This window comes from Pinus tabuliformis, chromosome 3_1 (genome assembly GCF_031772625.1).
Source record: "Pinus tabuliformis cultivar Carrire ecotype Pingquan chromosome 3_1, CPIR1, whole genome shotgun sequence".
Lineage (NCBI taxonomy): Eukaryota > Viridiplantae > Streptophyta > Pinopsida > Pinales > Pinaceae > Pinus > Pinus tabuliformis.
This window is the reverse complement of record NC_142301.1, coordinates 976,754,255-976,768,548: the sequence shown is the minus strand read 5'-3', so window position 1 is coordinate 976,768,548 and position 14,294 is coordinate 976,754,255. Positions and strand designations below refer to the sequence as shown.

Sequence of the window (14,294 nt, the reverse complement as noted above, 5' to 3'; positions counted from 1 at the left end):
AAATGCTTTAAGAAGATGGAAGCCTTGGAAGCAGCAATGAAGAAGCATAACATCCATTTGGGGCAATCTTCAACTTCAACTTCATCTTCAGGAATGGCACTTTCTGCATGTGGTTGTCAAGCATCTCGGTCTGGCTATGCATTAAATGTATCTTCTTCTTCTCATTCTCATGAGTGGCTCATTGATTCTGGAGCTTCTTATCACATGGCCAAAAACAAAGCCATGTTTTCTTCTTTAAATAATTGTAACACCAAAAATATATATGTTGGTGATGATAGATCTCTTAATGTTGTAGGGACTGGAACTGTTCATCTAGACAATGGTCAGTTTAATGATGTATTATGTGTTCCAACCTTATCCTGCAACCTTCTATCTGTATATCAGATAACTCATTCAGGTGAAGGTAAAATTGTTGAATTTTCACCTCATGATGTTGTAATCAAGGACTTAAGAGATCCTAAACAGATTTTGGCTACTGGCATTGCTGATGATTCTACAAGGTTGTATAAGTTTCACAACTTTGGGTCATCAAATCTTCCCTCAGTATTTGTTGCTCATAACGATGAAGTGAGCAAACTTTGGCATGAGCGATTTGGTCACTTAAACTATCGCTCCCTTCAGCATCTATGTAAAGAAAATATGGTGACAGGTCTTCCTATGGTATCTTGCAGAAATGGTGTTTGTTCCGGATGTGTACTCGAAAAACATCATCGGGAAAGTTTTGAAAAACGTGCCTCTTGGCACGCCTCAGCCCCTTTACAGCTTGTGCATAGTGATTTATGTGGTCCACTTCCTGTTGTTTCATTCTCTGGCTGCAAGTATTTCTTAACTTTCATTGATGATTTCTCCAGACGCACTTGGGTATACTTCTTAAAACTCAAGAGTGAAGTATTTAACACATTCTTGGCCTTCAAAGCCTTTGTTGAAAAACAATCTGGACATCAAATTCTTAAGTTAAGATCTGATAATGGCGGAGAATATGTTAAAAACACATTCATCAACTATTGCACCGAGAATGGAATTCAAATGCAACATACTGTTCCATATACTCCACAACAAAATGGTGTAGCTGAAAGGAAGAATCGCACCTTAAAGGAAATGGCTAATTGTATGCTACAATCTAAAGGACTTGGTCTTAGTTTTTGGGCAGAAGCAATTAACTGTGCAAATTACATAATAAATCGCACTCCTACTAAGGCTTTAAAGAATATCACTCCAGAAGAAGCATGGAGCTCAATCAAACCAGATGTAAGTCACTTTCGTGTTTTTGGAAGTGAAGCGTGGGCCCATATTCCAGATGAAAAGCATAAAGCTTTAGAACCTAAGAGTGAAAAATGTACTTTTGTTGGATATTCTGAAGATGTCAAAGGCTATAGACTTATTCCATTTAAGTCCAAAAATGCTATCATTAGAAGAGATGTAAAATTTGATGAAAATATATCGGCCTGCGAGCCTAGTCCGGCGGTTGTGCCACCTCTCCCTATCTCTTCTACTTTTGAAAACATTTCTTCTTCAGATGATGAAAGTGAGGATGACAATCCTCCCCCACCATCTCAGGATCCTCCTTCAGCTCCTGAGCTTCCAAAATGGGTTCGTGCTACTCGAGATGCAGCAGGTGATCTTGCCGGTGATCCTACAGATCAGCGACGTACACGTTCTCAGTTCGAGAGAGCCTCTTCTTTACTGGCTCAAGCTCCAGTAAATTATGATCCTGACACCTTTGCAGAAGCTTCAGGCCATCCAGATTGGGAAGCAGCTATGAATGAAGAATATCATTCATTATTGGCAAATGATACATGGGATCTTGTTCCTCTACCAAAGGGACGAAAACTTGTTAGATGCAAATGGGTTTACAGAACCAAGTATGGACCAGATGGGAAAGTTGATAAACATAAAGCTCGTCTTGTTGCTAAAGGTTTTTCACAGGTTGAAGGCATTGACTACACTGAAACCTTCTCCCCTGTTGCCAAAATGAACTCTATCCGCCTTGTTCTTTCCCTTGCTGCCTCTTTCAAATGGGAAGTCCATCAGATGGATGTTAAATCTGCCTTCTTGCATGGGGACTTGCATGAAGAAATCTATATGGAACAACCCATTGGCTTCATACAAACAGACTCCAGCCTTGTATGTCGACTTAAGAAATCCCTTTATGGTCTCAAGCAAGCTCCTCGGGCTTGGTATGCCAAAATGGATAGCTTTCTTTTAGAATCTGGCTTTTCTAGGTGTCATTCTGACAATACTGTCTACACCAGGAAAGTGGGCAACTCTCTTATCATCCTTGTTCTTTATGTTGATGATCTTATCCTTACTGGTAGTGATCCCAACCTTATAAACCATGTGAAGTCTAGCCTTAAAAGGAAATTTGAAATGACAGACTTAGGACACTTACACTATTTTCTCGGTCTTCAAGTCTTGCAATCCAAGGAGGGTATTTCCCTTTCCCAGTCCAAGTATGCTTGTGATATTCTACGTCATTTTCACATGGAAGACTGTAAGCCAGCCCCTTCTCCCTTTCAGTATGGAGTCAAACTTTCAGTCACTTGTACTTCTCCTGAAGTTGATGCTACATTATACCGTCAACTTGTAGGAAAACTCTTGTATCTAACTCATACTCGTCCTGACCTTTCCTTTACTGTTGGTCTTGTTGCTCGGTTTATGCAAAACCCATGTGAAAGTCATTGGAAAGCAGCTAAAAGAATACTTCGTTATGTTCGAGGTACAGTTCAGTTTGGGATTCATTACAGTGCCGAAGCAGCTCCTCTATTGGTTGGTTTCACTGATTCCGATTGGGCTGGTGACCCTGATGATCGGAAGTCTACTGCCGGTTATGTCTTCACTCTTGGTTCAGGACCTATTACATGGGCTTGTAAGAAACAAGGTGCCATTTCTCTTTCATCAGCAGAAGCAGAGTATCGTGGTGCCGTAGAAGCTAGTAAGGAAGCCTTGTGGCTTCGTCAGATCCTGTCAGAGTTTGGCTTTGCCCAGCAGCATCCGACTACACTTTGGTGTGATAATCAAAGTGCCATTCAGCTATGCAAAGATCCAGTCCAACATCAGCGCAGCAAACACATTGAACTGCACATGCACTTCATCAGAAATCTCATTCACGACCATGTTCTTGAAGTGCAATATTGTTCAACAGATGATTAAGTTGCAGACATCTTCACAAAGGCTCTCACAGAGGCGAAGTACACTAAACTTCGATTTATGGTTGGAGTTCAGGAAGTTGTCACTAAGGGGGGATAGGCTCTAGTGCCTCCTTCCTTCTCCTATTGTGTCATATTTGTAAATCCTTCAATCCTATCCCAAGTTGTTCTTAAGGGGGGATGTTAGGATATTATGACACATAGGAAATAGTTAAGTACAACTTGGTCTAGTATAGAGTTAGGTATAGAGTTAGGTAAAGTGTGTTTCTTTACCGCTGTACATTTTGTAACTTACAATCTGACGGTCACGATATGTAGTGATCCGACGGTTCATTCTCTCCTCGGTATTACCGACACTTGATCCGTGGCTTGACACCCGATTGGTCCATGAGTTCTATTTAAAGCGCATGGAGGGTCATTTGTAGGGTAATCCGTGCATGAGAGAAACATATGTAAATTTTCATTCTTTTATTAATAAATTGCCTAAAGTGGCCACGTTGGCTCAGGCCGTGGACTGTTTCCCTCTTTGAGGGTTTTAACCACGTCAAAATACTGGTGTATTGATCTGCGCTCTGGTTGTGAGCGGTGTCCTTTTGGTGTTCTGTCTGAGGAACTTACCCTGTAAATTCCTACAAGAAGGAGTACATATAGAAAGGCAGCTCGACTCATTTGAGACACACACTCAACAAGTTCAATCTACAAGAGAAAGAGGAAAAAAAGAAGAGTGAATTTGAGGAGAAGAAGGAAGAAGTTGGGGAAGACAAAAATCGAGTTTTTGGGCATCTCTCTCTCACACGTGCAAAGTTACTGCACTGACATTGGGGCCAAATTTCTGAATCAATTGCAAGTCCGAAATTCTATAGCTAAGGGCCAAAATTTTGGATTGAAGCTGCGTCTGAGAAGCTGACACTTGGAGACTTTGGCAAAGATCATCTACTGGAAGGAAGGGTTGACTTGGTGATTGGAGGAGATCTTTGTCTAGGTCTAAAGGATTTTGGATCGTCTCATCTTGATTTAAATATACTAGTGGAAAAGTTGGACTAGGTTTTCCGCTAGATAGGGGTTTTGCCCTGGTTGAGTGCCTACATCTTGTGTCTCTTGTTGTGATCTTCATTGTTTGGCATTTGTCTTGATGAAAGGAACATAATGAATTTAAAGAACTAATAAGAAGAAAAGAGCAGTCACAAGAAAATGTCAAAGTCTAAGAGAAATCTAACTAAAAAAACCTAATCCATATGATGCCCTAGATTTCTCAAAAACCCTCACACATGATAGAATCCAATGGAAGCATTGCAATCCCTCCAATACTGATACCTTGAAAAACATTAAGTCTGTTGGATTTTAAGTGGGATCTAAAATTCTACTTCCTCCTTAAGAAATCGAATGAGGTTGGAACCACTATCAAACATCCTAAAACAATTAAACGCAGTGTTATAACTTATAAATTTAAGTAAAGGGTATCTTCCTTTTCCTAGTAAGGCCCCACTGTTGAATATTACTCTGCACCACTCATAAATTATTGTTTTAAAAAATTAAGTTTTGAGGTTTCTTAGTTGCATTGCACAGTAAATCGGCCAGTTTTGTACCAAACTGACTACTTCGGTAAAAAAACGCCCAGTTCAGGATTGAACCAGTCGTCTTTGGTTCTCTGCCACTAGTTGGATCAATTAGGGCCTCAAAACAGTCAAACTAGCTTGTTCAACCAGTTCCATTCGGATTCTGATAACCAAAGTCTACACTACAAACTTCTAATTTTTTTCCTGTGTTTGGCATTTTTTCAAACACACATATGAATAAATCATATTGTAGAACCCTTGGGAGGCCAAGAATAGCGTAGGAGATTGCTACTCACTTTTCAAATTGCTTTTATAGCATCCCTAAGCCAACATGTTTCAAGCCACTTTAGATTTTGGTTCTTTAAATTTGTTACCTCCCAACCCTATGCTCAAAGAAATTCAAGTCCCTAAACAAAGTGCAACCCAAGGGCACGTGGTAAGGTTGTCCATTGTCACCACAATAACTCTCCCTCTTACTTTAAGCCAATTATTTTCCAACATAGTGGAGGAAACCCTAGCAAAAATTGTTTTAAAGATATTCTTAAGAAAAAAAGGGATGTTGGATTTTATTGTGGCTAATGCCTATTTAATTAGGCAATCAATTCAAAACAAAGAACAAAAGGGTTGGCATATGATGGAGAAGATGTAATTAAGCCATCAACAATGCACCTTATTTAATGCAATAACAAATGAGAGCCTTTAGATAAAATGCATCATCATAATCAATAAATTATGGCAAATAATAACCTACAACCATGAACAAGATAGGAACAACCATAATTTGAAACCCTACATAAAGTAGAAAAAGAACAGCTTTATTATTGAATGAATAGCCAATAATACATCATTTCTTCATATCTGATTTCACCATGTTGCCCCTTCATATAACATGAGCTAGTTGATCCAACTAAAGACCTACTTAAGACAGTTGTGCAATATTGTGGCCTTTTGCCATATCTTGTTTAGATGCATAGATATTAGACATTGTCTACCAGTTGGCATTATCTTGACAATGGACATATAGATGCAAGATTATTTGATCAAGATTCATGGATTATTGAGGGGGTATTATGGTTTGTGCACACATTTTCCTCAACATTTCCCTTGTGACTTTTTCGACAACCTTTGGGTGGGTGCTAACTTCTAAGGTGTCTTGAGTAGGAGCATTGTATTGCACAATAGTTTGCTTATTACCCCCCAACTTGGAGCATCTTACCTTAGATATTATATGCAATGATTTATTATTGCAATATCATGGTTAGATGATGTGCATTATCTTCTTGAATGGCATCATTATCTCTTGTTTGGAGCCTTATATTTAGCACATGTGGTGTTTGAGGGGCGTTTGAGGATCTTGCATAGCATTGCTCGCACATTGGATTTAACATATTACGGAGAGAGATACCTATCAACTAAGAATTTCCCCAAGTATTATTGGTTAGTTATTGCTCTTTGATGTGGTGAATTAGTTGCTCAGTATGTTTGCATGGGTTTTATTACCCCTCGTTTCAGCAGGGATATCTATAGCCATTTTTCTTTGGGCAACACCATTGTAAGTCCAAAGAATGCTAATCCTTGTAATCCATGTGGTGTTATGTGTTATGGTATCCTTGACCTATTATGGTTGGCCATGTTCGATCCTTTTAGACTCCACCCTTAGATCCTTTCATCTTGGATAAGATTGGAGAACTTAGGATGTTGAAATTCTAATGTTCTACGCTATAACATTTACTTATTTGAAACCTTCTTTTTGTTGCAATATTAGTTAAGCAATTGTAGATAGAACATAAACCAAATGCACAATTGAAGACAACCAAGAACAAGATAAGGCATAGAGAATTTAGGTCCAATGACCAAGGCAAAACCCACAAGGGGAAAACCCAACCAAATTCTTCTTTTATTAGATATCATTTGTTCAATAGAGATACAAAATACAATGAGAGATCAAGAGAATGAGTAAGTTCACCCAAATATGAACAAGTTGTAGCATGAAGATCACTAGTAGTAAACGCTGATGCAAGCACTAAATCAACCTTCAAGTTCTGCTCTTACTCTCCAAGTCTCTCTCTCTCTCTCTCTCTCTCTCTCTCTCACACAATCTTCTTCAAGTCCCTCCAACTCTCTCTCTCAAGTTTGAATTCTTCTTTCACAATGCACTAGTGAGAATAAGATGATATGAGATACATATATATAGAAGAAGCAACAAATTTTGGTCGTGAAGGAGCAATCCGCATGCCTTGAGGAGGAGTTATGCCATTTGGGGAGGTACACATGCCTCTATAACTCATGGCATTAAGGACGTACGCATGACTTTGTAGCTCATGCCATTAAGGAGGTGCGAATGCCTTAGTAACTTATGTCATAAAGGAGATCAACGCATGCCTTAGAAAATTATGTCATAAAGGAGATCAACGCATACCTTAGTAAATTATGCCATAAAGGAGGGCATGTAGCATATGCACTAAGGAGTGCGTAAGAGGAATCTTTTATGACATGCTTTAATGAGTGTGTAAGAGGAATATGCCATTCTTTTAATGAGTGCAAAAGATAGTGTAACGTATCCATTAAGTGGGAGAGAGTAACATATGCATTAATTGAGGGGAGTTACATATGACATGATTGAGAGACATGAATCTCCTTTAATAATAATATAATAGTATCATAAAGAATAATAGTAATAATAATAATATTGATGATTAAGTCAAGATTTAACTATTAGAATTGATTAATGATAAGTTAAGTAATTTTCCATCAACTATACTTGATTACCAATTGATCCAAGGTGATTTACTATTTTTGGAAAAAAGTCATACTTGAAATGCTAGACATGACTTTCTATTTTTAGAAAGTCACTCCAAAATTGTCAGAAATGAGATTTTAGTTTAAGGAAATTCATCCCTGAGCTGTCGATTTTCAACATAGGATGGACTTGCTTGGACATGTAGTTTAGAAAAACCATGGGTTTGGTAGGAGTGATTGCACTATGCAAAACCAATCCAGCCGATGTCTTGAGCACACCCATGTTTTATCCACATGGTCATGTGTCATAAAGTTTATACGCATCCCTTTGGCCTTGGTGCAATATTCACTTACAATTCTCAAAATCGCAGTGTCGCATTTCACAACATTTCACATTTCCCAAGGCAATTCATTGATCCCAATGCACAAAGTCCTAGGGTCAAAAAGTCAACAAAGGCTCATAATAATGTATAATTGACATGCCAAATACAATTTGGCTTTGTCTAAATATTCTATGTTTTGGAGATTTTAGTCGGAATCCGACAAAACAATTTTTGGTCAGATCATATTTTTTTGTTATTTAAAATCTGATTTTGAATGCATATATGCATTCAACACCTTGAAAAACCCCTAGAACACTGAAATTGTGCAGAGTTCTTTGATCAAACTTGTGATTCCAAAAAATTCCTGCCAGATTTTGATCAAATTTAACCAGAAAATAAGCATGGAAAACCTCCAAAACATAGAACAAATAGGCTACGGCTTACAATTTTGTCAAAAAGTGAAGGCATCAAACACATATTCCAAGGAAAAGGCATTCATGCCCTCTTTTGTGGCATGTGTGGGCCAAATCATACAAATTATTCAAGGTAAAACCCATGTGCCAAATTCCCCAAATGTGCAAGGCATTGAAGATCTAGCATATGGCCCATCCAATCAAGGGGTTGACCCACAAGTGTGAGGTCTATTTTGTCGTTTGGGAGGTCAAAACTAGCCGTTGGGGCAAAGTGAATATTGAAAAAGGTCAATCACTAAAAGAAAGTAAAGTTTCCAAAGAAAAAGGATCAAGAGTGTTGCAAGTAAATTGTAAAGGACCAAGTCAACATCACAGGTTCATCATGATCAGCACGCTGAGAAAAAATTAGCAAGTAGAATAGTGACAAGAGGAAGGTGGCATCTCATAATAAAATAAGGTTTTTGGTTACTTTCAGGATGATGGATGGTTGCTAGTTTATACATTTTCAGTTTTCAGGCAGTTTACAGTTTTGTTTGCAGCACTTCGATTTTCATACTTGACATACTTTCAGACCCTTTTTACATAGTATCATTACAGCAGGTTGATTTTGTTGATAGCGTTACATTTTGGAATTTTTTACAGCATTACATGCTACTTTTTTGAGGATATCTGCTGATGTTTAGAACTTATTACATTTTCATGTGCTGATTTGCTATAGTCATCTGCATGCATTCTGATGGGAGATACATGGGAATGTCATGGCAGATTTTATATGATGATAATGCATCATTATGGCAAAAGTTGGGAGGCATAAGAAGCATGTTATTATTTCAGTTTCATTTTTTATCAGCCATGGGTGCTATATGATTTGCTCAAGAGATATGTATATGTTCTTGGTTGATGACACATATGATGAGAATAATAAAGAGGGTATTTTCCATATTAATGTCAGTAGTTTAAAGTAAATCATTTGTAGATGAGAGGGGGCTCACCTACCAAACATTATAAAGAGTTAAATTAAATTTAACTTGTCCTTTAGAACACTCCTTTCCTGTATAATAAAAAAATTTAATTAAAATAAATCAATAACAATCTTTCCAAACAGTTAAACTTCCCAACTATACCAAAGGCATACAAAAGGGAAAGGAGCCTAGGAAGGAAAAAGAGAATAGACTGTAAGGAGAGGTATGCACAAGTTTTATTAGTTGTCATCTATTCCTCTGATTAACATCCTGTGAGTTCAAGAAGCTAATCTGTTGGTGGTAGCAGACTTATTCTAAGGAGAGACAGGGTAGAAAGACAGATCCATTTCATTCTGTTGAGTATTTTTCAGGTAATATTGATTTTCTACAATTAGAATTTGCTGATAGAAGGTCTGGTTTTTTGAGCTAATGCAATAGACACTGATTTTGCACACAAAGCTCGCAGACTTAATTATATTAGGCTGCCCAAAAGGATTTCTTGTAGCTGTTTCATATCATTCTGCTTCTCTGAATGTTTATATATGATTTCTTGACATTGTAAACATTTCGAATTAAGCTGTAACCAAAAGTTTTCACAGAAAATCGCTTAACAGAAAGTTGTACTCACAGACTTTTAATACAAATCAATCATTTCAGCCACATATTTAAGTGCATACTTCTCATAGTTTATTCATCTTTTCATCAGTTGTCTGTCATTGAAATTTTATTTGGTTTTCTGTTAAATTTTCAGGAGATCTCTTCAGTGTTTGCGAAGTCTTGTGGCTTACGAAACACTGCTGGAGGGCTGTTTAATAACTCTTTTACTTCAAATTTCAAATTGCTTTTCTGCTGTTAAATGGTCTATATTTGCACAAGATTTCGCTTTTTTACTGTAAATCTTATATAAATTGTATTTCTACACTTTATTTTGGTTCTGTACAATGTTGCGAACATCAGCATTGGGGTAAAATCAGCAAGGGTCCGGAAAACCAAGTAATTGTAAAAATCGGGAAAATATCTATAAAAATCGGCAAACATCGGCAAAATTAAGTTACCATAAAAATATTGATAAAAAACAGCAAACATTGGCTAGGCCAAAAAATCATGATTTTGAGATAAAATGGGGATGTTATAGAGATGTTCGCAACACTAGTTCCGTACATAAAACTTATTGAGTATTTTCTTTTGTTGTAAATCAACTTGCAAATTCCCCAAATCACTCATTAAATTCATGCATGAAGCTCTTGGGCCTAGTTCCATTATCTCACTTGCCTGGTAAGATTTATGCTTCAGCTTTCATAAATTTTAATTTTTAATATTTCAGGTGGGCCCCTCATATCAGTGACCCTATATTTCTTAGCGTTGTCTCTGTACTGAAGCTTAGGAGCTCTAAGTAGATAGGGGACACTATCTTGTAAATAGAAAACCAAGATAGAGTCCTGTTCTGTCTCAACTTTCAAGAGACACAGTGCCCAGTGTTAGAACTTAGAACCTATGCCTGTTTGTAAATTGATGTGAATAAAGACAAATTACTAAAAATTTGGATGGTGAAGTCCTAACAGGGAGCTGATAAAAGGAATTCTAGCTCAGGGACTAAGCGACCAAGATTACAAAGACACTAAAGCTGGAATAGGGAGACAACTCAACTGAGAATAACAGTTGGAAGGTCACTGGAATAATTCACACAAAGGTGTCTGAACACAAATAACCTGAAATAATTGCAAGTGAAACACACCTTAGCAAAGTAGTCAACATTAAACAAATAGATAAAAACTTAAACATATCATTATACTTAGGACTTGCTCATAGACTCACACCATACATTCAAGGACAATTTTCAAGCAACATATGCTGGCTAGTTCCCTAGCAGACTTTTTGCTTCGCTAGAATTAGAAAAACACCAGCCAGCTCCAAGTAAACAATCAGATGTAAACTTTTTGATACGGTATACCATATCTTGTAAAGAGTTCAGATTTAATATCGCTCTCTGATATTGAATATATAATTACCAGAACACGCTTCAGATATGTACCACAAATTTACGTAATGTGGAATATTGGGAATGTTGGTACAACTGTCCAGAACGGTTAGAAGTTCTGCTCAAATATGCAGAAAATGGCATCCCTATAACAGCGATAATATATATATAATAAAAAGTTTTTGAACCCAAATGAATGTTTCACACAGTTTTCTAATTCAATTTATGAAATATCTGTTCATGGAATAAAAACAAAATCAATTGAAAGAATTCAAGCTACGAGCTTTCCATCACTGGTAAAAACAAAATCAATTGAAAGAATTCAAGCTACGAGTGAGCACGAACATACATTGGAGGGAAAACTATGTTTTTATTTCAAAACTGTGGACTTGACTGCATTTAAAGGAGAAGAAATAGAGACGAGATGTAGAGGATGTTTCTTTAAAAACGATTCAGAAAACCGGAAACCCCATACTGAAAACAGAGAACACGGGCCACAAAGAACTTGTAAATAGTAAATACCGTCCACTGCAACGGTCCACTGCCCACTGCTGCCGGACGCTGCCCACGGTCCACCACGCTGAAGCTGCCCACTGCTGCGAAACTGGTATGCCGCCAAGAACCTCTGCCGCCAAGAACAATGAGTGTAGCGTATCACTTATTTTTTAAACAATGATATTTGCGTTAAAGATTTAGGGTGTTTTAAATTATTTTTTAAATTTCATTGTTTCAATTAAAAAAAAAAAATATTTTTTTTTATGGAAGAACCCATTAGTTTTTTAATGAAGAACCCGAAGAACCCAAGCACCCCGAAGAACCCAAGAACCCGTCAAAGGCTAAGAACCCAAATTTTTTTTTTGAAGAACCCGGTTCTTCTGGGTGCGTCTGAGAAGAACCCGTACCCGAATCCGGGACTTGGGTGCGGGAACCCGGGACGGGTTCGAGAACCCCACCCCCGGGTACGGGTACCCGTGCAACACAGGAGAAACTTAAAAACTTCCCCATCAACATCTTTTGGCGACCAAACTAGGGACCAACCAGTCTCGTTTTTCCCCAGTTTTGATTTAACATTTAAATTTTTCTTCTTTAAGCATGACCATGTATAAATCCAGTCTGAATTCGATTGCCACTATACCTATGGTTGGTTGTTCTATTTTTAGGTAATTCTTGGGAATCTTCTTCTGATCACATTGAAGACTTCATTTTGTTTTGTCAATCTATTGGGGTTTATGACATATTTACTTCTTCTGATTTATTTCCCCATTCCCTTCATGGCAAAGCCACGGATTGGTACAGGTGTATAGCACCTAATCCAAGCTTGGTAGGGGAGAAATTTTTTGTAAAATATATTAATGACTTTCCTCCTCCACCCAATCACTTTGAGTTTTTTCCTGATTGTCTTCTTGTTCCTCTTCGATGTGACTTTTGTGATGGCCCTCATGAGAAAAATACTTGTAAATTGTTCTTAGAAGCTAAGCTTGAATATCAGAGAAATCCCCATCTCTTCTTGACCAGCCAAAAGGATCATCACATAGCTCATGATTCTTCATCTTCAGAGGTTTGTACAAAATCCTTAGCTTATCAATCTTCCCACACTATCTCTAATCATGAAGCTTTGTCTGACATCTTCCCTTTTAATGATACTCTTTTTGAAACACACACTAAACAAGTTCATGTTTTATTTCTTAAAGATAAACCTTGCGAGGAGGGTTGTTTTGTTTCACATCACACTGTTCCCGTATTCGTCTTTTCGACAATCATTCTGAAGGAAGTGAAATAGAAGATTTAAAGAATGATGTAGCTTCTTGTAATTTTTGTTTTGACAACATGTTATAAGTCCCTTTTGCTAGTCCATGCCAGCCTGGAAATATTGTTTTTTCTAATCATCATGAAGAAGTCCAAGTCATGGGTATATGTTCTGTTAAAGAATGTAATTCTCAGGCCCTGACTCTTTGCTTTAGAGAAGTTTTGGATGATCAATCTGACTACTTGATCAATGAGCATGAAATTAGGGAAGGGAATTATCTTACACCAATTTATAACGAGATTCTAGATGAAGTGCATGAAGTTTTGATTCAAGGAGGGAAGACAAAAATGCACCTTAGATCTAAGAGAGGAAACCTTGATGAAGAGAGCGAAAAGAGATACACGTATTAATTCTTATTTGCAAATGGTTGCAGTCACGAGTTTGGATTTCTTTTCCTTTCTCTCTAATACTGAACATACTTATGGGGATATTGATAAACTCTTATTTACTTCTCGCAACATAAATCTTATGAAAATACCTTATGTCTGTAAGAAGACTTCTCGTGATATCATTAAAGAGAAGATAAAGCCTCCTCCTTTTAATCATTTCTATCCAATCAACCAAAATCTGAATTCATAAAGTGCATGAATGATAGCACTGGATCTCATACTTACCATGCTCAATAGCATCTTTTACAATATGGTGATTGGTTCTTTTGGCTCTTGGTCAATTGCTCTCATCCACTATATAGATTTGTTGGTTTCAATTTTTATTTCTATACACTTCAAGTCTTGGAAACTACATGACAGCATAAGGATATATTCATTTACGCTAAGTTTCATCCCGGTTGAACTCACAGAACATCTCCTTTCTGTTTGTACATTTGGTTTCCTTTTCTTGGTTAAATTATAGTTCTTTCCCGTTTGATTGTTGCTTTACCTTTCAGTTTTTGTTGTTAGTTTATTGCTTTTCATACTTTTTGTTTGAAGTTTCTCTTTTTCTATTACACTTGCCATCACTGATGTATAGCAAAATCAATAAAGAAACAATGAGATCATTCTCTGATATAATTTTTAGAAGCTATTTTTCTCTGTAAAATCTTTGAGCTAACACTTTTCGCCTATGATCAACAAAAATAATTAACAAGGAAGCAAGAAGGCCTCTGGTTTGTGCGTTGAGATGGAATTGTAATGATGCCTAGTCAAACCTTATCTTTTCCTGCATTTTAACAACTCAAGTCAGCCTTCTTCATGTTGCCTCTCACATCCCATGCTCCCCTTCCCCACATGACAACTTGCTGCCATCTCTCTCGTAGTTGAAAGCTATCCTTCATAACCATAAATGCTAAGTTCTAGCTTGTGTTGAGAAGCGTAGCTTGGGAGGTACTCCACAACCCCTGGGTTATTGGGTTTGTGAGGAGTGGACCCACG

General features: G+C 37.3%; 1 protein-coding gene across 4 annotated transcripts in view; it reads right to left on the bottom strand.

The window, feature by feature from the left end:
* Nucleotides 1-11,814, bottom strand: part of APC11 (anaphase-promoting complex/cyclosome 11) — a 148,234-nt gene extending 136,420 nt beyond the window's left edge. For 3 of the 4 annotated variants that reach the window (XM_089412340.1, XM_089412341.1, XM_089412342.1), the window contains exon 1: nucleotides 11,640-11,794. The gene's annotated coding sequence lies outside the window, so the exon portion shown is untranslated. Of the gene's footprint in view, nucleotides 1-11,639 lie in introns of all 4 variants that reach the window. The other variant, XM_089412343.1, reaches the window with a different exon arrangement.
* Between the last annotated feature and the right edge of the window lie 2,480 nt (nucleotides 11,815-14,294).